The sequence below is a fragment of the Cyrtonyx montezumae genome, unplaced genomic scaffold, assembly GCF_038088225.1.
Source record: "Cyrtonyx montezumae isolate F1298 unplaced genomic scaffold, pur_monq_1.0 scaffold_3, whole genome shotgun sequence".
Classification (NCBI taxonomy): domain Eukaryota; kingdom Metazoa; phylum Chordata; class Aves; order Galliformes; family Odontophoridae; genus Cyrtonyx; species Cyrtonyx montezumae.
In genome coordinates this window covers 132,155,441-132,179,959 of record NW_027072034.1, presented here as the reverse complement: position 1 = coordinate 132,179,959, position 24,519 = coordinate 132,155,441, and the positions used below count along the sequence as shown (strand labels likewise).

The following is a 24,519-nucleotide window of genomic DNA, read 5'->3' as shown; positions in this document are numbered from 1 at the left end:
CAATAATAATGCCATATTTATTCATATTTACTAATCAGGGTTTTCCAGAACTGTTGCATAATTGAAGATTCTTATCTCCAGATCACAAAGGCATCTTATTATCAAAAACATGCAAATAACCTCGTCTACACAGGAAGCAGGAAATAAAGAAACAGGAAACCAAGCAACACTTGAAAGTCCTAAGTCCTAAACCGAGACCTACTCCAAGAGAATAGGTGCTGCCAATCATATTGCCATACTTACTGGATCTTTAAAATGTTTTCGTTTTGCTTTTCTCTTCTCAATTGAAAAATCCAAAGAGTATTAGCTATCCTAAGAGGAAACTACAGCAACGCTTCCAGCTACTTCACATTTTTCAGCATTTGTTCTGCTTAGAAGTTAGGAATGCTGGCAAAGAGTTGATTTGGACTGAAATATCCACGGTACAAAGTCACCCAACAGGTACCACTGTCATTTTATTCCAAGATCAGAGAAGTGGCCACTGAGTTCAGTAACATTTGCAAAGAAATTAAAACACTATGCCTGATATTTTTAGCTACTTTAAAAAAAGCTCCAAAGGCTGTTTTGGGCAGAAAGAAGACTGCATGAGGCTCGTCCAGCTTTTGTAGCCAGGTTCCAGGTACTGTAAGACGCTTACCTTGGCCTTCTGCAAACAGCTTCAGCTGCAGGAAAGCATGTCCAAATGCATCCACTTTTCTTACTTTAACTGTTCAGATCCCTTCCTGTTCAAACTTTTCCCTAGAGGTATGCTGAAATTCATGAAATAGATGCATGCAAACACCAGCACTTAAAGCACACTTCTACCAAAGAATACCAATTATCTCTAGCTTCAGAAAGCTGATGTCCCTTGGGAACGGTTAGACAGAGCCATCTCCTGGCTAGACAGTAAACAGAACTTACTGAATGCAAATACTTTATTTTTAGAGTGTAGACATGAAGTTAACAGCCATTCTGTGATAAAAACACCCCAAACCCTAAACCTCGCCTGCTGGCTTGACACAGCAGTCAACTTTCATTCATTTGTTCTTAACAGAAACCTCAGAATGGGCCAGGAGATAAACTGCGTGCAAACACAGCCAGCACTATCAGGCATCTCACTTCCCCAATCCTGTCTGATTTCTTTAGGCGTAACACAAGGACGGCTAAACTCAGTTACCTTGAGCTGTCAAGAACAATTGGCAGAACAACAAGTAATAGCACATTCTGGGGATTTTCTTTTCAGTCTCTAAGACTAAAGTTAACGTGATGAGTTTAACAATAATTTTCCAATTATCTTGCATTGGGGATTTGCGTAAAAATATCACACTTCAGTAGGCTTCAGAGCTGTAATTACTGCTTCTTAGACAAAAGTCACTATCAGAACTCTTCTGCAATAACTTCTCCACACAGTATCTCTACAACCCATACTTGAGTCATTTTCTTTTTTCTACCAGCCCAGGGGAAAGATGGGAGCATGGCAGGCAAACTTTCTCCTCTGAACTGATTCCTAGTTAAGGCAACGCTTAGGACTGTTAACAGATGTGAGAGGGAGAGGCCACAAATAAACAACTGATTTTTATTCAATTAATAATCTTTGTTACTTTTCCCCACTCATTTTTATTTCCTCTCTTCTGAATGGTTGCAAAAATCGATCCTGTAAACATAACACTACAAACAAGCATAGACACAGTAGGGCACACAGGGAAGCATGCCAGAACCACCAGGCTGAAGTAAAATACAGTGGAGCACAGAACTAGTCATGGCAGGGAGAGCAATCCATCATCATTATCTTCTCCAGACTGAGCAACTGCTGCCCCTCCAACCAGACTATTCTGTATATCCCCCTCCCCTTGCTCCAGAAGGACCCAAGGCTTTAGAAACTAGCTCTGATGTTTTCACTTGCTACAAATGAGCAATGCTCCTTCAGTTCCCTCCTTACTAGCGGATGAGGCTAAGAAGTCTTACAGCACACTTTCCAGCCACACCACCAGTGACCTACTGGCCATTTAAGCACTCTAAAGATTTGCATGTTCCAAGTCTTAGCTTTCTTTATGAAACCCTCAGGAGCTGACCTTGATACACAAGCTCGTAGAGTAAATATTCTACCAAGTGTCAAAACATTTCTAAAGTATTTTCGTGTTCCCGTGTCTCATCATTCCTACAACAGAAGGAGGTGCAACAGCTGGAAGCAGGAGGGGCTTGTGGCCCCACAGCAGCCTGGGCACCCTCTGAATGGAGCACAAAAACCCCAGTTTGTGGATTCTGGGCTAGAGTAATGCATGGCTGAGGTGGATGAAGTGAAGCAGAGCATTTAGGTCCCGTGCTAGGGCCATGGTTCTCTCCTACAGGAAAGTGTGAGCAACATCTACATGACTGGAAGCATTTCACGTAGGCTGTCTGGCAAGTCACAGATGTCACTTTCAAGTAACACAGACATTATTCATAGCCAGTCACTGCTTGCTATCTACAGATAACTGATTGCATTCAGACCAGATTGGAAACAAAGTTGGTTGAAAAACAAGAAAAAAAGAAAAGAGCCAGACAATCCAGCCTCTCCAGGTTCCAGCCATTCCTGCACACAGAAATCTGGGGAAGATTTTGACAGCTGGGACCCACACTTCAACACAGTACCCACTCAGAGTCAAGAATACAGTACAAGAATGCATTACCAACCTCTGAGCTGCAGTAATCTCTGCAATTCGAGTCTGAAGCTGCTTTTTACTGCGGCTGGACAGTCTGGCTTTATCTTCCAGGCCTTCTCTGCTCTCTGTTTGTATAATTTTTTTTTTTTTTTTAATATAAAAATGATCAGCACATAGTGCAGGAGCAAAAGAGATCAAGAAACAGTTCAGCTGGCTACACGAAGATGTGTGGCCTGTTCTGCATTTGTTAATTGCACAAACACATCTCATGGTTTTTTTTATTTTATTTTTTATTTATAGTCTATGTATCTAAATTAAAACAAAGCAACATAAGAACAGTACCCAATGCTGGCTGGCAATACAAAGTTTCCACTCCAGTCCATCTTAACTGGATGAACTAATTTCTACATCTGCTATATAATTAGCTTCTTTGCTAAAGCATGGTGGGGCTGGCTCGTGACACAGCTTGCAACAAGGACCTTCCTTCCCTAGAAGCAGGGTATAAATAATAACAGAATAATTTTTGGCAAGTACTTTGTGGCCACAGTTCACCTCAACCTAATTTAATTTGTTTACTTACAAAAACTAAAAAAAATGTCTGCTATCCCTGGTTTTTGTGACAGTAACGTGCTTGCATCAAGAAGTTTGTCCCCTGAATGAATATGCCAGCATTTAAAAATGCAGGCCTCTTCAGAGTATTTAAAAATGTTCAAGTTGCTGTAGGAATGTTTTGATAAGTTGGCCATTAGACCCCCAACCTGAACCGGTAACATAATATGTTATAGAATCACAGAACTGTAGGGGTTGGAAGAGACCTCCAGAGATCATTGAGTCCAACCCCCTGCCAGAGCAGCTCCCTAGCCCAGGTTGCACAGGTAGGCGTCCAGGCGGGTCTGGAACGTCTCCAGAGAAGGAGACTCCACCACCTCTCTGTGCAGCTGTGCCACTGCTCCGTCACTGCACTGGGAAGAAGGTATCTAGAAAAGTATACAAATTCATGTCAGAGCATCATCCTCTTAACAACAGTTACTTCACTTTAATACTCTACAACACTTCTCTTCCTGGAGGAACTCATCCTCATCAGCACTGAAACCCAGTAATGTTGAGTAGAATAAGCAACATGCAATTTGGCACTGCGTTTCTCTGCAAGTGCCCGTATCTGGGACCTCTGAAATCCCCACTAAGAACAGTACTGGGCACAGCAGAATGCAGTTAGCTTTAAGCTTCCTTGTTTTAGAACTTCTGTGTATGGGATGTATATAAGAAGCATTTTGTATACACCAAACTTGATTTTGTGTTTCTGAGTATGAGACAGATCAAATGATCAAACTAATGACAGAACACACAGAAGATGTTTACAGAAGCACACAGCACAATCACACTGAAGACAGACTAACTTTAATATTCAAGATCTAACAAGTTACAGCAGTTTTTAGAGGTTGATGATTACTGCAAAGCATTCCTAAATCTCTTGCTGATGTCCTTTTTGATCTTCGGGTGAATCAAGATCATTCATGGCACTACTGAGACACGCAAATCTAAAATCTCTCCTTTGGAAAACAAACTCAAGTGCTACAGTCTTTTCCTGGTGCTTTCAAAAATCTAGTTACAGTGCCTTAGAAAAAAAATTGGGAGATTAAATGGAAAACAGTCAACTGAACACACCACTGACTACATGTACGCTAATTGTGTTGATTTTTTTTTAACTGGAATTAATTATACCTCACAAACTACCATACATTAAAGAAAGGCACTAGGAAAAATACATTCTTGGATTCTGTCTCCAGGAAAAAAAAAGTTTGCTATTTAGGAGATTTGTTAGTTACTTCTCTCATCCTCAACCTAAAAGATGTGGGGCCACATTTCCCCCTGCCCTGCCTCAGGGAATGCTTTCTTTACCTATCCAACATCTCACCATCTTGATATTTCACAGAGCGTTGCCCACTGAGCACTTCTACATTCCCTTCAAGACAGAGAAAACATGCCTCTGGGTGTAGATGTCCACAAATATACACAGAACATAGAATCCTAGAATGGCTTGGGTTAGAAGGGACCTTGAAGACCATTCAGTTCTAAGACCCTGCCATGGGCAGGATTGCCACCCACCAGATCAAGCTGCCCCAGGCCCCATCCAACCTGGCCTTGAACACCTCCAGGGATGGGGCATCCACAGCTTCTCTGGGCAGTCTGCTCCAGTGTCTCACCACTCCCTGAATAAGCAATTTCTCACCAACATCTAAACTAAATCTCCCATCTTTTAATTTAAAACTGTTCCTATTTGTACTATTACTATCAGACCATAAAAAAAAAAAATATATATATATATATATATGTATATATATATATATTTCAGTCTCCCTCCTGTTCACAATCTCTCTTTAAGTACTGGAAGGCCACAGTGAAGTTTCCCTGGATGTCCAAGAAGGGATAAAGGTATTCTAACATTGTTTAGCTGAGGTAATTTGGAAAAGGTACTGCCTTTAGCTGTTCAACACATCCTTTTGCCAAATTTCATCTGTACAGTGTACACATGCATCTCAGCCACTTCAGCAACTTGGGCTTAGACCCATAATTACCTACGATTCAGACTGCAGTGTTCACTGATGTGGCCGAGACGTATGTAGTCCTCTGCTGGGGAGGGGCAGTCAGTTTTGGCAATGATGGGGACAAGACAAAGGGCTCTAACCACCAGCAACGACCACTAAGAGTGGCACCCACAGGTAGCAGCTTCCCTAGCTATTTCAACACACGAGACAGTGCATACCTGCAGAAAGAGACAGAGAAAGACAAACAAGGACTGAAAAAACAGGGACTTTTAAGATGCATTATAAGAAAAGCCTAAACTCGTTTATGTACAGGATTATATCTCTCTTTGCTGACTACACAGCCTCCTTATGCTAGCACCAGCACTCAGCTGACCTCATGGTACAGCCATTCAAGAATTTAAACAAGCAGAAAGAGAACTTCTTAAAAAAGAAAAAAATTTCCTGTTGATTTGATTATTTAAGCCAGTTCACCAAGAGGTCAGACAAGCAGTAACACCACTGCAAAACAGACCACAGCTACACTTATCTAAATAGTGCACTGAGCCAACTGAAGGTGGGCCTACACAAGCACTTTTCTCTCTCCTGTTCTCAAAGTGTTATTGCCCTATCTGTGTCAAATAGTTTTCTCTTCACGTTCAAACTGACACTCTGGATCTTTCTCCTCTTTTGCATATTGGGATAGGAAAGTGAGGTGAGATAAAGCTAAGTTCACTGGAGGCAGGAATTTACTGTTTTGATTAGTAAAGAATACCCGTGTTTTACTGCATAGACTTTCTACATCCAGCCTAAGTATGTGAATGCTCAACCTATGCAAAAAGAATTAAGCAGTGATTAACAAGTCACAGAAAGAATAAAGACATTTTAATTACTTGCCTATGATAATGTAATCTGACCAAAGAGCAGTAGACTTGCATACTGGACTACAGCATAGAAAAAATAACAAATTTACTCTGCAGCATGGATTTGTGCGTCCTAAGAAGCAAACACTTCTGCTGTATGGCCAGCCCTACCAGCCCTCACCAACAGGCCCATTAGTTTCACTCAGACATTCTGAACAGTTCTAGAACTGTCTTCAGATCCCCTGAATAGATGTGGAAACTTAGGGACGCTCCTTGTGATAACCCCCACTGAAACAAACTTCCACTACATTTCTGTGGGTATCTCTGGGCACCTATGATTTCACAGCTTTGCTTTTTCTTTGAAGCCTGTGAGTTATCAAACTTCCTCGTTACTCTTAAATCACCTGGAAGGAAACCACAATCAGCTTTCTCTGAAAGACATCAGTGTGCAGCTCCAAGCAACTCACAAGGACCACAGTGCAGACATTCTGCATATAAAACAAAATGAACCTGGAGGTGCGAGTTCAGTTGTTAAGTACTGGATTTGTATTGCTTTAAAAGCGACCAGTTCCTGAGCCTCATTTCCAACCACAGAGAGATTTAGGAGATGACAGTCTTCTAATTTTTTAACTTGTATTTCCCTCTGGAATTACTGTAGATTTGCATTCCTAAGTGGTTCCTTCCCATTCCTTGATACATTTTGAGAACAAAGCCCTGATCCATTTCACAGCCATGTAGATGAGAAGGGTCTGCTGTCCTTCATGACTGCTGCACCTCTTGAGCACAACAGCACTCAACTGTCCATCCTTACAGCATGTCCTTACAGCAACATGACACCAAACTCAATGGAGAACAACTGCCTGCATTTCATGAATATGGTTTCTAAATTAATATTTCAGAAGCTATTTTTGAAATAAATCCTACCTATATCCCAGTTGACTCTTATCATCTCCTTACAGCACTTGGAAGATGTTTTCACTCAGCTGTCATTTACAGACAACCATTCAGCCAACTACATTAGCAAGTAAGCATCCAAGAACTATGGAAGCTATGTAACAGTATTTATAAATGCACTCTAACTGACTGTGATGCAGTATGGCACTATTAAAGATTCACTGTATATATAAGGGAAGGAAAAATTAGATTCTTCTGTTACCCCAATTCTCTCAATTAGAACGTGATCTATTACAAATATTCTAGTTTATGAAGATATGATCTATAGAGAGACACTGGCCTGCTTACCGGCAGTTTATCTAAGGGACTCGCTGCAGGAATCCCAAAGCTGCATTGGTTCAGGACGATAGACATTCACTCTCTGCCCCGCTTTGATAGGTAAGGCTGAATGACCTCCTGAGGTTGTTTCCAATCAAAATGATTCTGCAGAAGTGCCCGTGCCTTCTCCTGAGGGCAGCCTGGTGACTAACTATGCCAGCTCTCACACAGCACTTGTATTGGGTTTGATGTGACACAAGTAAGCTTGAGTGCTAAACCAAGTATAGGAGGTCCAACATTCAGTTTTACAATGATCTTTGAGTGTGAAAACTGATGTTTTACAGTTGTGATCAAACTTCTCCATCAGCATGGCGACTGCTTTGGCTTGGAAAATCATGCTTGAAGTGCTACACAACTGCTGTAAAATGAATGCATAGCATTTCAAGCATAATAACAACTGTACCTGCTTGTTTTCCATATTAAAAATAAACTAAAATCCACTATGAGATACAGATGTAGGATTACTGCTCACACTTCAGAAACTTAAAATAGCTTTGCTTCCTGATGAGTACAAAATTCTTGCTAAGCTACCCTTGAGGTGCACAACTCCCACTCAGCTCAGAGCTACACTGCCATCAGTACCCTTCCCATATTGGGTAACTATAGGCCTGCTTTTGTCCAAACACAAAAACTAAAACAGTTTGAAAAGTAGATAAGACACTTACTTTATCTCCAGATTCTCTATTAGTTAATCTTTACATCCTGCATTTTTTGCTGTTGAATGTTGAGCTACTGTGATCCCCACAGTGGCTTCTTCAGAATGAACATCTCTATACTCACCATTGAGCTCAAGTCTTTGAACGGGAACAGAGTATTGCTGGACTGGGCAGTTAATATTTTAGGCTACGTTTATGAAACAGTGTTGCTGCTGTGCAAAAGTGTTCAGCAATAGTCACCTGTGTAATGTGAGCCCTCCTGAGCTTGCTTGGGCAGCTTTGTTTAGTCAAATAAGACAAAAACATCTTTGACATTCCCGTGAAGGGGAAGAAGCCTTCAGAGAAGTTGAAACATTTATTACAGACATCAAAGATTCTAGGAAAAGGGTATCAGGATCAGGAAAAGGTTATCAGAAGAAGTTAACAGAGACAAAAAACAGCACATATTATGAAGAGCATTCTACAGAATAAAAAAGGAGTTTCCCACTGATCAGCCCTACTAGTTTTGCTCTTAACACTGCTTCCAGGAAAGACACTTGGTACCTTAAGAGCGGAGAGAAAAGGACAGTGACATCCATAAACAAGTTGTTCCAGTAAAGAGATCTGAAACAACAGGCTATTTTAAAGAGCCCTAGATCATATCTTAATATAATCCACTCACAGTCAACTTGCCCTAGGAATAGCAGGCAACAAGAAGCCAACCTTAGGTGGCACTGGGAGAGCTGCACAGGCATGTAAATGACCCTGGGATCCCAGCAATGCCAGAGCCCTGCAAAGGCCCTCCTGGAGCCAGGCAAGGCACACGGATCTCAATTCATACAAAGGACAGCAGAACTACACTTGTCTGCTCTGATTCTTTAAGATTGAAACAGCACTGAGATGAGAATAATTACATTTACATCACTAGGCTTCCCCTGAGCTAATATCCTGCTGAACCTTAGCTTGCTCCAGTTACAGTGTAAATACTGAACCATGGAATACCAGCTGAAAACTGCTGCCCATATTGTCCAATTTTTGTGCTCCTGAGCTACTCATACATAATACATGTGGGCACACGATCCACTCACAAGCAGAAGTGTTACCTGATCAACATAAGCTTCCCAAAATTTATGCTAGAAGACTTGAAAACAAAAATCCCACAAGACCACAGTCTGTCATCCCCTGAAGGCGTGCGTCACGCTGCCAGACACGATTAGAATGTGATAAGAAAAGAATTTTAAAAGATCATGTACAGGAAGCAGTTCCAGAGCTACACCTCATCAATCCAACGTAAGGCCAGGTTTTTTTTTTTTTTTATTGGTAGGAAGAGGTCAGGCAGACAGCACACTTAGTACTTCCAGTAAGATTTATCATATTCTAAGCTTCACATGAAAATATCTTTCTTTTGAAATGCAAAGCGTGTTTGCTAAAACACTGCAGTTATCCATTAACATTTTTTTATTTTTAGAAAAACTGCTTAAAAAGTAAGGGCCATTCCCATTCCTCCCTTGTTCTGAAGATTTCAATCTATCTGTCACTCATTCTCATGGGTAAAATTATTGCCAGTAATTTATCATCTCTTTTGGTGTAGAATACGTGCAACTTTGATCCTTGGACTCACCTTCTTGAGCAGCCCAAGCAGATATCTCAAGATCAAGAAGATCATCACAAACAGCATGCTACTGAATTCTGGAGTGCTCTAACCACTGAAGTTCAAAGGACTGATATCGCAGATGCAACTACATATTCAAACATTTCAGGCTTGTTTTCCTTTCCAAGAGCAGTAACACAACACTGAGCACTCCTCTACAGCAATTTTAATGCCTCACGATTGCATAATAAAGCTATTCACCAGGGCTAAGCAGTTGGGAGTGAAAACTGTCACGTAGGAGAGACAGCTCCCATATTCCAGAAGCAAAGAAGAACTTGGGAGGTGATCATTTTCACTTTCTCCTTAGAGATGGACAGTGGTTTGTTTGTTTCTTTAGCTACTGCTACCACTTGATAATAAGTACTTACAGACTGAGATCACCTGTACCTATCCCACACCAGTAAGCACTGCAAGCTTATCTAACTTTCTGCCACTCAATGGTGAAGCTGTGCACTGGGCAGTACAAATTTCATAGCTCTTGCTTTCACATTCCTGTATCTTGTTAATAACTTAGTGTTCCTATGCTAGTACTGCTACACTGTTATGAAGAGAGGATCCTTGGCAACAAGTATTTTAGAGAAACTGCTTTAAACCACATTCACATTATCTCCAAGAGGCTGCAAAGTAGTGCAACATCAGGGTGCTTAGAAGCCAGCAAGGCAAATATTGCACCCTGTATTTCCACCCACCTCTTCAGCTTTTAAGACAGCCTTACAATGCGGGAGAGGCAGCAGCTATGCCCCATCTCATGGCATCTCTCAGCCCTGCTCATGGCACAAGTGGGCAGCCTTCTGTGCCAGAACTAAGCACAACAGAACCAAGCCCCAGCTGAGAGGCAACCAGTATGGCAGTACTCTGCTCCAATCCAGAATGTGAAGTCAACAGCAGTAAGAGAAGCCCGACAGGAGGCCCAGGAATCACTTTTTTCCACTAAAAGAGTGGAGCAGCATGCTCCTATCAGCAGCTTATAACAAATTGTCAACAGCAGATTAGATAATGACAACTACAGATACACAATTAAAAACTAGTATTTTGATGAACTCTAGCTTCTTTTCAAGATGGAGGAGGCACTGCTCTTGCTATGTGATGCTAGTATTTAGAGGCTGTATTTAAAGTGAATATAGGAGCCACAAACAACAGGGAGGAAAGGACAAGAAAGAAGAGGCAGAATAAGGACAGAAGGATTTCTCGAGGAGAGGTTAAGCCACTGCCACACACAAACACACTGTTAAACACTGACCAAGGGTTTGTGAGCCATGTGGGAAAATGTTAATTGTTACAGGTACTCAGGGTTGGATGAATACCAGGAAGTAGTGCTGAGAAAGTCCATTGTACAATTAAGATGGAAGAGGAATCGCTGAAGGAGGCACTTTCATTTAAATCCATCCTGCTAGCTCCTAACCTAGTTATTTACTACTGAGGGTTTCCTTTCCCAAGATTGAATTCAACAACAATAACAACAAAAAACAACAACCAAAAGAATATTTTCTTTCTCTTGTGGGAAGAAGGATACACACGTGGTGGGCAGGTATTTATTTGGTGTAGCACTAACCAGTATTTGCAGAAGACAAAAAATGCTTTCTGATCTATCTGATAATGGCTTTGATGCTCACCACTCAGACAATCCATTACTAGCACCTCTGTCTTACATTCCTGTCACAAAAGCTATAAAGTCAGTAATGCTTAACATGTGATGAGGCTAACACAAGGATTAAGCTAAAAACACTCAAACCATATGCCTAACATTCCAAGAAAACCACCACTTTATTTTTAAACAATATTTTGGTGAGGTTGGCCAAATGTTCAAGTTCTGCCAGCAACTCCTTCCCACTTCTCTTCTATGCAAGATTCCCCGAATACTTGGGAATATTCTGCCCATATGTAATCCTTATGCAGCTGGACTACTCTGACTGAGGATCACTACACAGAGAGCTCGAGGTTCAGCTTTCAGCAGCTTTGATCCCTCCACGTGTGCAGATCTGGCTGCGTGCTGTACAGCTTCTCCTCTGCTAGTTGAGCTGCATCCCACTCCTGCCCAAGGGTTACCCCACACCACTGGAAATAGCCGGCTGCCTTGTACTGCTCAGCACAGCTCACCTGAAATCTCCATTACCTTCTAAGGAGATCCTTCTCTAGGGCAGCGGAGTGAACCTACGACAGCCACAGCACGTATACCATGCAGGGTTATTCAGACCTGAATTTAGCACCTACCTGTCTTTCCTTTGAATGAGTGGCCAATGAGCTGACCTCAATCAGCTGCTTCCTCATTATCTAACCTTAACAGTATGTACGCAGCACCCATGAATGCTTAACCCAATCAGACACACCTCTCCTGCCATTTCAGGTAGGCCTATCTCAGTGCTGTATCTGCAGGACAGGCCCACTTCATCGCAAAGGCTCTCTAGGAATGAGAGATAAGGAAGTGCTCCTTGAGCTATTCAGCAAACCCATTTCTTCCTCCCTCCTCCTCTCCTGGGCCTAGTTAAACTAGTTGGGGCAGCTTACCAGGGGCCTGGAGACAGACTTCAAAGCGTGTGCTTTTCCTCCATTGTCTCCCGTGTTTGTGGAGCGGCTGTTATCAGGCTGCGCTCCCCTCCATCCGCCCAGAGCGCTCACATCGCCACACTGGGGGCAATCCTCCGAGTGCAGGCTATGGAAACTCCTGGCAAGCAAAGGCTGCGGCAGGAGCGCGGTCTCTCACACAGACCACCACCGCTTTGGTCCCTGCCTTCCCTCTCCCGTTAGCCTGAGCGCTCGTTTCATCACAGCACACGAAGAACGGGGGCACCTACAGCAGGCAGGGGAACGCGGTACAGCCGCCCTCGCTTCCCCGTACGCGGTGCATCTCCCGCCGGTCCCCTCCGCGCAGCGCCGGCCCACAGCAGCCCGGCTCACGAGTGCCACCCAGCGGCTCCGTGCTGCTCCGTGAGGGCCGCCACTCGCCGAGCTCGGCTTCAACAGAGCCCAGAGAGGCGCTTTAAGCCAACTGCTTCTTCCAAATCCTATCTTGGAGAAGTATTGCACCATCAGCTCTACGTTTGTGGAAATAACTGCTCAAATAAGTTCAGGCTCTGTATCTCTTCAAACGCATCTTCATTTCCCAAAGTCAAGTCTTCTGTAACTTATTTCCCTACCCAGCGGAAGATTACTGAAGTCTTTTCGGAGACTTTAGTCACCAACCTTGCTATGTGATATTGTCTTTTTATTGGTTGCAGTAGTTGACAACTACTCAAATCTGGATGCAGGGCTGTACATTTTCAATGGAAGATGTTTCATTCTGAAGAACCTTACCAGCTTCATGATCTCCTGGCAAATATTTCAGGTTTTCCTCCGAGTTGTCTCTACAGCCATTTGCATCAGATGGACTGATGTTCCCACTCTCTCATACTCTAGCCTTGAACCCCCCACTTCCCCATCATGAACTTAAAGACAACTTTTCCATACCAGAGCTTATACTTCGACAGCACTACCAAAGCTATCTTTTCTTCCAGCTGTGCACTGCAGTTACCAATGAATCTCAGAGGAGACAAATGCTTTAAAAAAACAGCATGAAAAACGTCTTAAAGCCATCAGATTAGAAATGAATGTAACCTGCGGCTGGGACAACATCCAGCACACCTCTCCATTCAGAAGGCTGCCCCCGTTCCTTCTTCCTCACTAAGGACTACTCTATTAAAACAAACATGAGAGGTATGAGCTCTTATTGGTTGACAACCATACGTTAAATGTATGCATCTGCCCTGTCACCATTCCTCACATGAGCTGTAGGCAAGCACAGCTACACACAGTCATGGTAACTCACAGCAGCATTGATCCATACTCCTTACTTTAGCCACCATTACCACGTTACATCAGCATGAGACCTTGTAAGAGCCACAGTTAAGCTACAACAAATTCACTATGATGAATTAAGTGAGCAAGTATCCAGAATTCATTCTCCCAGCCTGAGTAACACAAAATTTAGCAGAGATGAGGGAAAAACCTTTGTTTTCAAGAAGGCGGAAACTGGTCGCAGAGATGACACTGTGGCTGAGGCCATGCAAACGATAGTTCTGCAACACCCAGTGCAGCACAGCGTGCTTCTGCAGCGTTTTCTATACCTGATACTTCACTGATATGCTGATGTACAAACACCATTACACACCAGTTAAACAAGCTATTGTCTTGGGGAGAATGAAGGGCACAGATTAAAGCTGAAGTGGAAAGCTTAAGGACTGAGCAACAGAAGAGGCTAAATACAATGGGGTTTACACTCACATCACAGTCACGGCAGAGATAAAGACTAAGAGATAGACTCAGCCTACTGCATTCTTCAAGCTTAAAGAGACTTCCTTTTACACACTGGTGGTTTGCTATTCAATCAACAAACAGATTCAAATAAGCCATTAGATCAACTCCAAGTTAAAAAACATTAGAGGAGTCAACTATTCCATGTTATTTTTTAAACTATAAAAAGAAGCAGTCAAAGCAACTTTTCAGTTAGGTAGAGAACACTGCATTAATTTCAAAAGCTAAATAGTGGTAGGGTTGGAGCCTGTTGCACTCGTTAATGAATGAAGTGACTGTTTTCAAAGACATCCACACAAGCACAGATCATAGCCAGCGTGAACAGTTTTTACAGCACTGCTGTATAATCTCATTCAGTTATTTGACTACTGATGGTAATTAAGGACCATAATCCATTGCCAAAAAATAAACAAATATGGACAACCACCAAAACGTAGGCAATGGCAGAAACTGTGTGGATATTCCAGGTTTATTGCCAAGTACTTAGCAGTTCAGGGAAAATTTGAAGTTAAAATAAATTCTTGAGTATGTACAAAACATAAGAACAGAGCCAAATGCGTCTCAAGCACAGGAAAAACAACAGCTGAAAGAGTTTTGTTTATGAAGAATAAGTATCTTGAAGCTGGATAACAAGGAACGTGATTCACAGATGAGAACTACAGCAGTAGAAAACCACAAAGGAAGTTAAAGTTGTGTGGATGTAGTCAATACAGCTTTCTTTCCTTTGGGATTTGCGCAGAAACACTGCTGTGCTGCAGACTTTTTGTAGGGTCTGATCCTAGGAAGGTAAGTAGTTTACCAGTATACTAGTTATTAACTACAAAAGTTGATGTAGTAGTACTGTAGTACTAAAGAAGTGTGCGTCATTACTGTGAGTACTAACTATAATATATTTTATATGAAAGGAAACATTATGTACGAAGAGAAACAAGTACAACAACTGATATCTACAACATAAAGTCACAGTGGCACACTGAACAGTTTTAGGTTAAACCAGGCTCGCTTAAAAACAGAAACCAGAGGCTGGGCTCTTCTCTCACCCCATTTTACATGTCTTTACATTCGTTGATTTCAGTGGAGTTCTCCACAATTTATGCCATTGTGAGAGGAGAATCAAGCCTTGTGTGTTTGAAAGGAAACTGCAGACATGTTTCCCAGCAGAGTGCAGGGGCAGATTTAAAAAAAAACCAACACTAGTATATGAACTGTGAAACCAACAGAGTACACAAGTGAATGCAAGCACAGAGGCTCTAGGCTGGGGGTGGTGGCAGGGAGCTTGCAGCTTATCCAGGTTTTTCTTTTTTAAAGACTTGGGATCGGTATTAAGAAGTCAGAAGTCCAGTTGTTATACTGGTTTTAAAATACAATTATGAAGTATTACATTTACATTTTCTGACAGACATCTTTAATTTCTATTTTCCTACTGATATTCTACAGAATGAGTAAAAGTGCCATTTTATTTGCAAAGAATTGACTTTCCTATATCTAGAATTATGAAGTTGGGGACAAGAAATTGAATTATTCTAGTACTAGAAAATGGTGCCTAACAATGACTCATATCCAAGTTAAAATAAAAGATCTTCCCAAACTCCTCAGGGCCTTTAAGAAAACAAGCTCTACATTAATTTAGTGAGAGCAACACTTATCAAGGAAGTCAAGTCTGACAAAGTACTGGTTGATTTAGAGGTGGCAGAACACTTAATGGTCTGGACCTGCTGTGGGCTTACTGAAGCTGAAGTTGACCTGCTGGGCACAACTGAAGCTACCACTTTATCATCATTTCTCTGGGTACCAGCAGCATGTGATTAGAAAGCCCCTCTTCCACCACCCGGGCAAGGAACACACTTACAGAGGGACTACAGACTGACTTCACTGTTGCAGCATGCCTACCATCCCAATGCAAAATTGAAGTCATTCCTTGCTCAGTATCCAACGCTTTCGGAATACTACTGTCACTGCCTGCTTGCTCTTTCCCACTCTCATTTGTGTGCACAACTGGTGCTGCAGCTCATGTACTTGTTTTAAGTCTTCCTCTTCACTCCAGTAGATATGCACGTCTGAAGTTTCCTTTTGAAAAGCAAGTCTGGATTCTCTTCCCACAATGGCATTAAGTACTGACTGATTTAGTATGCGACAAAGCAGGAAGAAGGTAAATGCACAGAACTGGACAAAGGAGGATGACTTTACCTACTGAAGCTAGAAGTCGTGTAATTCAAGATCTACCTGCTAGTTTCCATGAAAGCTGTTACGTAAGAGCGTTAGTCTACTTCCAGTACTTGTGGGAAGGTAGAAAAAGACTCAAGAACAAGCATATCTTGAATATCTGACTCAAAATGTTGACCACTGACTAATATAAAGAAAACAAATAATGGAGAACTTCACCCTTAAATGAACATCAGCCTGATATTGCCTCAGTTCTTAAAATACAGCTAAGAAGAGTAACTATGTGCCATTATACCACAGTCAAGAGTCTCTATAATATCAGTACCTCTCTATGCCACTAATTCTAAGACATTAAGATGTGCTTAGCAACTAGTAGGTCAGAAATGATTATGAACTGCTACAGTGCAATAGAAGACAAATAGAGACATAGAAAACAAATCCACTGAAATCAGAGCCTAAAGGGTGGGAGATTCAGAACTAGACAATAGAGCTCTGATTGTCAGCAGAGATTTTGCATAGAAACCTGATTGGAAATAAATATGCAATAATGAAGCAGACACCTGCTTGTCACTATGGTCATTAGTTCACATACCTGCATTGCTCAAGTTCAATACAGCAGCCACTACTTTAAGAAGCTATGAACTATTCTTCCACACACACACACATAAAAACTTGTTTTATATAACAGGAAAATCGGAAAAATCGTATGCTGATAAATAAATTGGCTGTTAGCCTGGATTGCTAAACTACAGTTCACACCACCTGAAATCTCCCGCAAAGACTGTCCAAGTAGCCTGACGATATGAAGGGTTGGGTAAGGCTCACTGCCTCCTGAGTTCTGCATTCACAAGTAGCTACGGAGCTCCAGCACACTAGTCCACTCAACAGTGCATCCTTCACTGGGAGTACACTCAGGATTGTGTCCAACTGGTGGAGTGCCAGAGACGGCACTTCAACAACTTGTTGGCAGCTCATACTTAAATGCAGTAACTGGAGCTCCCACTCACCATAGAGCTGCTCTCCCACCCTCACCCTGACACTCATCTCCATACCCTGTACCCTTACCAAGTCAGTCAGTGCCTCACAAAAGAGGACAAAGGCTGTGGAAAAAGCAAAGCTGCCGTAACATGACTGCTGGCTTTCTTCAGGTAGATCCCACTGCTTTCATGTGCTAGCAGTACCCACAGCAGATACAGGCTGAAATCTGCATTACTGCAAAGAGCAAAGCTGTGCTGCAGGTAACATTCTCAGAAGGCTGGAAGTTAGGCATGTTCCTAGTACCTCTGTGCAGATGAGAGCTCAGCATGCTTGCTACATGCTTGGCAGCACTCGAAGACATTCATTGGCTATTGGCCTGCCAAGCTGTTTAGGCTTAGGTTCCTCTGCATTCACTTCCAACTATTAGTTTTGCTAACTATAAACATATCCTCTCTGCATCTACTCCCATATTCCATATGTACAGAACTAACTCATTTCAGTCCTAGGATGAATTGGAACTCAATATTTATCAAACAGATCCACTGTGCTTTGCAAACAAGAGAGGGAAAAAAAATCTCGTAATGAAGTTATCCATATGATCTTTCTGATGATTGAAGCTTGAGGAAACAGTTCAAAGCTCTCAAGGCTATATGCATGCTTGTACAAAAGACGTCTGCAATTTACCAGCAAGGTTCTAGACCTAGCATAATTCAATTTGCAGTTTGTATACAGAGATGCAAATACGTTATGTTCAGACATTTCTTCAATGCTTCCATAAAATTCATTAACAAGTGTATAAATATTCACGTTTTGACTTGTCATCTCAGCTTCTGAAGCTTTTATTTTTCTACAGAAATATAGAACTTGCAAAAATATTTCAGCCCCTTTCCATAAATGTCACACAAGCCAAAATACTTTAATCATAAAGCATGCACACAAACATTTAATTTCTCTACCACCACTTTTGAACTTCCGGGTGGTTAACTATAACACCTGATTACAAAAAGATCTTGTAAAAGACACCTTTGTTAATCATGCTCTAGTTTTTAAACACACTTTTATGCCAGTCAGCTCCTGCTGTGGTTAGACAAGTTGATCCACACTTTAAAGTGCAAGAAGGCTTTAAGTTTGTCCCCTGGTTACTGTACATTTGTTGTGAGAGCAATGGGCCATGGGTGCAGGCAGCGTGTGAGGAGTCATGTGCTAGGCTCTCTGAGTGGGAGAACTAGTGCAGCTAGGCAGGCTCTTACTGAGCTAGCACTACCTCCATCACGTGGGTAATTCACTAACTGGGGAGATCACAGGCAAAGAAGGTGGGCAAAGCTGAACAGTTACAGCACTTTTGTCAGAGGAGGGCTGTTTGCTCTCATGAAGAACCACCGATGAGAGGAGCAGTATTTCAATGTGTGCCTGGATACCTTTAAAAGGTATCCAAAACTCATTTCAAAAGTGAAAAATGTCTATGTAGAGACTAGAAGGAGAAGATTCAGCTCTCTTGCAGGCCAGGAGTATGCAAGATCATGCTCTTAGCATGACTTGGAGCCTACATCACTATGCTCATAACTGCATCTATGAGATTGAGACCACTGAAACACGTTCAGAAATGAAGATCCTTGGACAGTAGAATCTCTTTAAAAAAAAAATTTAGAGACTGACATCACCCTGTTTTAAAAACATCTGTAGGTTTTATTATAAGCATCATGATATTGACATGCAGATTTTTAATCATGCTGGTTGCAATTATACAAATCACTGATCAAATCCTGTGAGAAGCCAGAGCTGCTGTATATGCTGCATTAACACACAGATTAGACATGGTTTTGGCACACTGCCGTCAGAGAAACCTGGTTCTGAGATCATATGATATTAAAATTGGGGCCAGTTGGTGCAAGATTAGAAGGCAACAAGCAATAAAAAGGATAAAAATATCACAGGAAACAAAACTTATTAAAATAAAAAGCAAATAAATCATATTTCGATATTGGGAAGGTGGTTGGAAGTGGTTTTCTTGGCATGTGGCAGCTTCATGAAACCAAGTGTGCAACTGGAAGCATTTAAAAAATAATAAAACAAACCAACAGTTGTTTCTAAAGTTAAATACTAGTTGCGAGCTGTGGGATCTGTGCTCTGATAAGAGAAGGGCAACTGCACCAAATTGTTGCAGGTAGAAGTCTATGAGCCCATTGCCTACCTGTGCAACCTGGTCTAAGGAGCATGCTTTGCAGGGGGTTGGACCTGATGATCTCTAGAGGTCCCTTCCAACCACTACAATTCTGTGATTCCATAATTCTTTCACCAACACTGTTGAACTGGAAGGTGAGAGGGCACAGCAGTGAGGACAATGAAGGAGAAAAGAACAGCAAAAGCTATCTGGGGCTATCAATCAGTGCTTTAGACAGGAGTACATGACATCAGCACAGAACAACTGCAATAACACAGTTATAGCTTTCCTGGATGTATAAGTCACTAGAACTGGAAGGCCTGCTGGAAAGACCATCCACCGGAGGTCTCCTTGCTAGAACAACTCTGAGCTCCAAATCATCCTGAAGATCTTATGGTTGTATTTAAGAACTTTTAAGAAGTTTGCCTTCCAGGCAAAGTTCCAAGAAACGGTAATCTAGCAAGAAGCTGACATGCACAGATATTTTAGAAAGACAGTAAGTGTTTGTATTGGCTTATGTCTGAGCACTTCACTCATTCTGTACACTTGAGAAAAAATCCCCCTGCAGAAGAATATGCTGAAGAGTTGACAGTTTGCGTTGATAATCATTTGCTTAGTTTCTACAAAAACAAAAAAACAAACAAAAAAAACCCCCACCAAAAACTACCATCCAACCCACAAAAAAGATAGCAATAGCACAACATAAGCAAGCAAGATAGAAAGAATTGTAGCACAGCACTTGAAAAACTCCTTTCAGTAACTGGAAGTATCCTACAGACACCAGCCAAGGAATTGCTTCTGTAAAAGAAACATGTAATTTCAGCAAATTATGAAGTGATGTGATGGTCTATCTTGGTATTTCTGCCAGAAACATCACGACTTCAGTGTGCTATAACTTGTTAAACATGTTTCTCCCCATCATTTTTAGCCATGAGGTGGGAGGGGGCAGACAGAGATTGCTGTATTGCACCCTCCCACACTGCTTCTTCCCATCTCACAACTCTTAAGCCAAATGGTTCAATATATGAGTAAAAGCTATGCACTGGTGTAAGCACTTCCAGGAGTGGGACCAAAGCATGCATGGCTCACAAGGAGTATATACCAGTGGTCACAGCTAACCTCAAGTTTACTTCCATTTAAAACAGCATAAACAATACTGGCCAAGCTGAGGCTTCATACTCAATACAAGCAACTTGATAGTGACACATGCCAGTTGGCCATGACACCCCTAGCACACACTCAAGTACTCTTAATGCAAAGGAAGATCACAGAACCATTTTCCTAGAGGTACAGAACAAGATTACTCTGTCATGATAAAAACAAGAAGCAATGTCTTGGTGTAGGCACGGTTACAGCCGTGCCAGCCACAGCAGGGATGTCTACTTGAGGACAGCAGTGGTAGAAAGGATAAACAAAACCCAGCGTGTTTTGTTTGTTTTAAATGGACTTCATCACTGCACATACAATTACCCCTGGAATGCACAAGACCCAGCAGCCAAGTAAACAGTGCCTTTACGTTGCAGCTCAGCTTTCGGTCTCCGCTGGGAGAAGCTGCACACAGCAAGCGGTGACAACACGTCGTGCAAGACCCACGGTACAAAGGGAGAGGACTTCTAGGCCGGGACACAAAGGCTGGAGCATTAAAAGGGAAGCACAGACGTAATACGAACCAAATCAATTTAAATTACTTCGTGAATTGTAGACGTTCATTAGCGTAGAAGAGTTTCACAGGAAAACAATGACAAAGTCAAAGCCATCTGATTTTCATATGCTAATTAATTAAACATGCCAAACGCATTTAATCTCTTATTACAACCATAGGGGGAGACAGACGAAACTCCTGAAGTTCTGCAAAGCCGGGTCATTAGAGTGCCAAGTCACTCCTCAGATCTCTGCTCAGATACAAACAGACGTTCCCCAATTATTACACGTTTAAGTAGAGCCCGGCTCTGCCCTCCCGCTCCTTCTCCCCCTCCGGAGGAGACTTGCTATCTTTTCACGCACCCTAAATGCCTTAGAAAGCGTTGGAAAGAGCTGCTTTGCTGGAAAAGAAACACAGGAGCCATCTTCCAACAGCCAGAGTTAAATGTCCCCATCACGAAGTGGAAAGGAGAGCCATAATCTGCTTGCACCCAGGCATGGCAATCCACCCTTAGATCGCACTCGCGCCCTTTAAGTCCAGCTAACATTTTGGAGCTTTTTTCCCCCAGCTTCCTAAGCAAGAAACGGATCCTGCTGTTTACACAGCGCTCTCCTTGCTTAATAAACCTTAAATTGAAACAGATTTTCTTTTTTTATAACAATTACCTTCTTCAGAGTTATCATACGACAGGATATGAGGAAAAGCCAGACCCGCCTGTTGCTCTCCCCCACATCTGCCTCCAATCTCAGCAGCTCAGCCATTAACCCTGCGGGGTCCCGGCGCACACCTTGCCCAGCCGGCAGCACGGCTGACGCGCTCCGGTTCCGCACGGCAGAGCAGCGAAGGGCATCGCCGCGGGGCCGCGCGTCCGGGACACGAGCATCTCTGTCCCAGCCGTCATCCCCTGAGCCCTCCGCACGAGCGCTGACGGTGGCTCGGGCAGCACCGTGCGCACGGGCTCCCTCGCACCGAGGGGCTCGGTGACAGCTCCGGACTCGAAGCCCCGCGCGGACAACGCTTACCTCCGAGCCGCGGCGACGCGCTCCCCGGTTGGGTGCCGGGGCCACGCGCATTGACAGCGGGGCGGCGGGCACCGGCGCTGCCGCGCCGAGGACGAACGGGAGCCGGGAACCTCGCCGCGCCCCGCGCCCGCCGCGAGTGGCCGAGCCTCACACCCGCTCCCCGCCCTAATGGGGCTCCGCCGCTCCGCGCCCGGGACGGCGGCCGCCGCCTCCCGCCGCGCCCATTGGCTGCCGCCTACATGGCGGGGCGGGGAGAGGGGCGGGGCCAGTGCGAGGGGGCGGGGCCTCGCTCAGCCGTGGGGTGGGGCGGGCGAGGCGCTGCCGGGGGCGAGTTAGCTCCGGTAAACGCCGTTCGCGCTCTTCGCAAGCGTTCTGCCCTTCCTCGGTGCTGAACTGAGCGGGCCGTGACCCCGCGCCGTGTCAGTGACCGTGGGGCTGTTGGACAGTATAGGTGTACTTAGTTTTGTATGGTTCTGAGGCGGGGTCCGCATCGCCAAGCGTCTCCTCTGAAATCTGAGCGAAGTCTGAAAATAAGCGCTTCCACATTGAGTCTGCGTGGAATTTCCAGAGGAAGCGCGGACAAACAGCTCACACCTCCTCACAGGCGGTCTCCATCGCTCCTGCCAGCAGTTTGATGCCGTCCGTAATTTAGGAAAACACACGAGGAAAAAGAAAAAATAAGCAAGCATACTTTTTAAAGGGAAAAAGAAGAAAAGGATGGCAGCAGTGACAAAGGGTGCTTGCAGCCATCCACTGTGCTGGTTCTCCTTGCCCCCTGCCCTGTGTTCTCCCATGCCACCTCTCCGAGCCTTTTTGTAGCACTAATCGCCACCATCTGAACATATTTAGTCTGTGCTTGCAGCACTACATGATTTCCCTCATTTACTTTTCCCACCTCAAGCTCCAGAGGTATAGGAAATCAGATTGCTTGGCTTGTAAATAACCTTGTCGGAGGTGTTTACAGTCATATATTAGCAGATCTGGATCTGGAATTAAAGAATTTATGGCCAGTACCCTCTTTTAAGTTGTATTTCTGTTTATCTGATCCTCACTTACAAATGCCTCTAATTAAGCTGTAAACTCTTCATTTCTACTCAACCATCTGGGTAGCCTGGGAAGCTTGCGACGGAAATGTAATTTACCCACAGCACAGCCACGTCTGCAATGCAAATCCAGCACAACTGCTTTCCGAGGGTTACAGCCTGCTCCAGTTTCTACAACATGGACAGAAATAAAGCTTGTCCAAACTACCGACGCCAGTCCTTGCTGGGAATGACAGGACACTGTGTTTGTTCAGGACAGAAAACACGCTTGTAACCCTGTAAAACAATGGGAAATAACATTTCACGTTGGATTATAGGAACGATTTCTTCTCAGAAAGAGCAGTGAGGTGTTGGAATGGGCTGCCCAAGGACGGGGTGGCATCACTGTCCCAGGAGGTGTCCAAGAACCATGGAGATGTGGCACTGAGGGATATGGTTAGTGGGCATGTGAGGGTGGGTCAGTAGTTGTGCTACATGATGGCAGTGGTCTTTTCTGATCTTAATGAATCTGTGAGTCTATAATTTAAAAAACAAACAAAAAAAAACCCCAACACTTTAAACAGTCCAGAAGTCTGCACAGTTTGTCTGCATGGACCCTGAACTAGGTTGGAAGAGATAATAAGGAAAACTTGGACTGCAAAGACGCCCGGTGCTAAAAGAGCCTTTTATCTATCTTCAACTGTTACTGAATATTAGAGAAATATTTATGCAAGAAAAGGCATCTAACCTGGCAATATGTAAGTTTATATATATGTAATAGTGGTTTGAGCCTCGGATCTGTTACCTTGGCATAGTAAAACAACTCTTCTCAGCAGTGTGTGGTGATAGGACAAGGAGAAATGGCCACAGACTGAAGCACAGGAAGTTCCACACAATTGTGCATGGGAACTCCTTCCCAGTGCAGTGCCGGAGCAGTGGCACAGCTGCACAGAGAGGTGGTGGAGTCTCCTTCTCTGGAGACGTTCAGGACCCACCTGGATGCCTACCTGTGCAACCTGGGCTAGGGAGCTGCTTTGGCAGGGGGTTGGACTCCGTGATCTCTGGAGGTCCCTTCCAACCCCTACAGTTCTGTGATTCTATGATCTAGTTACCAAAGCAGTTCAAGTATGGGGCAATAGACAGTGCCTGCCCCTGGAGATGGAGAGTGTGAGCGAAGCATTGCGACATAATCCTGGCATTAGGTCACCCCACAGGTGTCTGCCTTAATGGTAGTTATATTGCAGCCTTAGAATAAAATCGGCATCAGATTAGGGGTGAAATTTGGATTTTCTTTTAATCAGGTCAGATTGGGCTGTTTTTGTTCTGCTTTGTCTTTGCTTAGTGCTGTGAAATGTTGGGCAGCTTCTTGGATCATTTTGGGATTTTTTGGAGAGAAAATGATTTAATTGTTCCTCAGTTTTGACAACACTGTACATTGGATCTTAAACTTTTTCTTAAGAAATAGTCTTACAAAGCAGTGCTGAAAGTGAGTTTTCACGGTTTCATTGCTTTGAAGATTGCTTTCCTCAGCTCTGTCAGGCACAACACTTTCCTCCAAAGGTCTCCATCAAACCCTGTCTGAAGGCTGAGTGGCCTTTGCAGTGCAGCTGGAAACCTGCCCTCAGCTATTTGAGTCAGGGATAGGATGAGGAGTGCTAGGGCTCCATCGCAGCATCCAGG

The 24,519-nt window shown here is 43.4% G+C and overlaps 1 protein-coding gene across 1 annotated transcript in view; it reads right to left on the bottom strand.

The window, feature by feature from the left end:
- PRICKLE1 (prickle planar cell polarity protein 1) overlaps positions 1 to 21,903 on the bottom strand; it is a 57,323-nt gene extending 35,420 nt beyond the window's left edge. The window contains exon 1 of the mRNA XM_065743435.1: positions 21,818 to 21,903. The gene's annotated coding sequence lies outside the window, so the exon portion shown is untranslated. The remainder of the gene's footprint in view (positions 1 to 21,817) is intronic.
- Between the last annotated feature and the right edge of the window lie 2,616 nt (positions 21,904 to 24,519).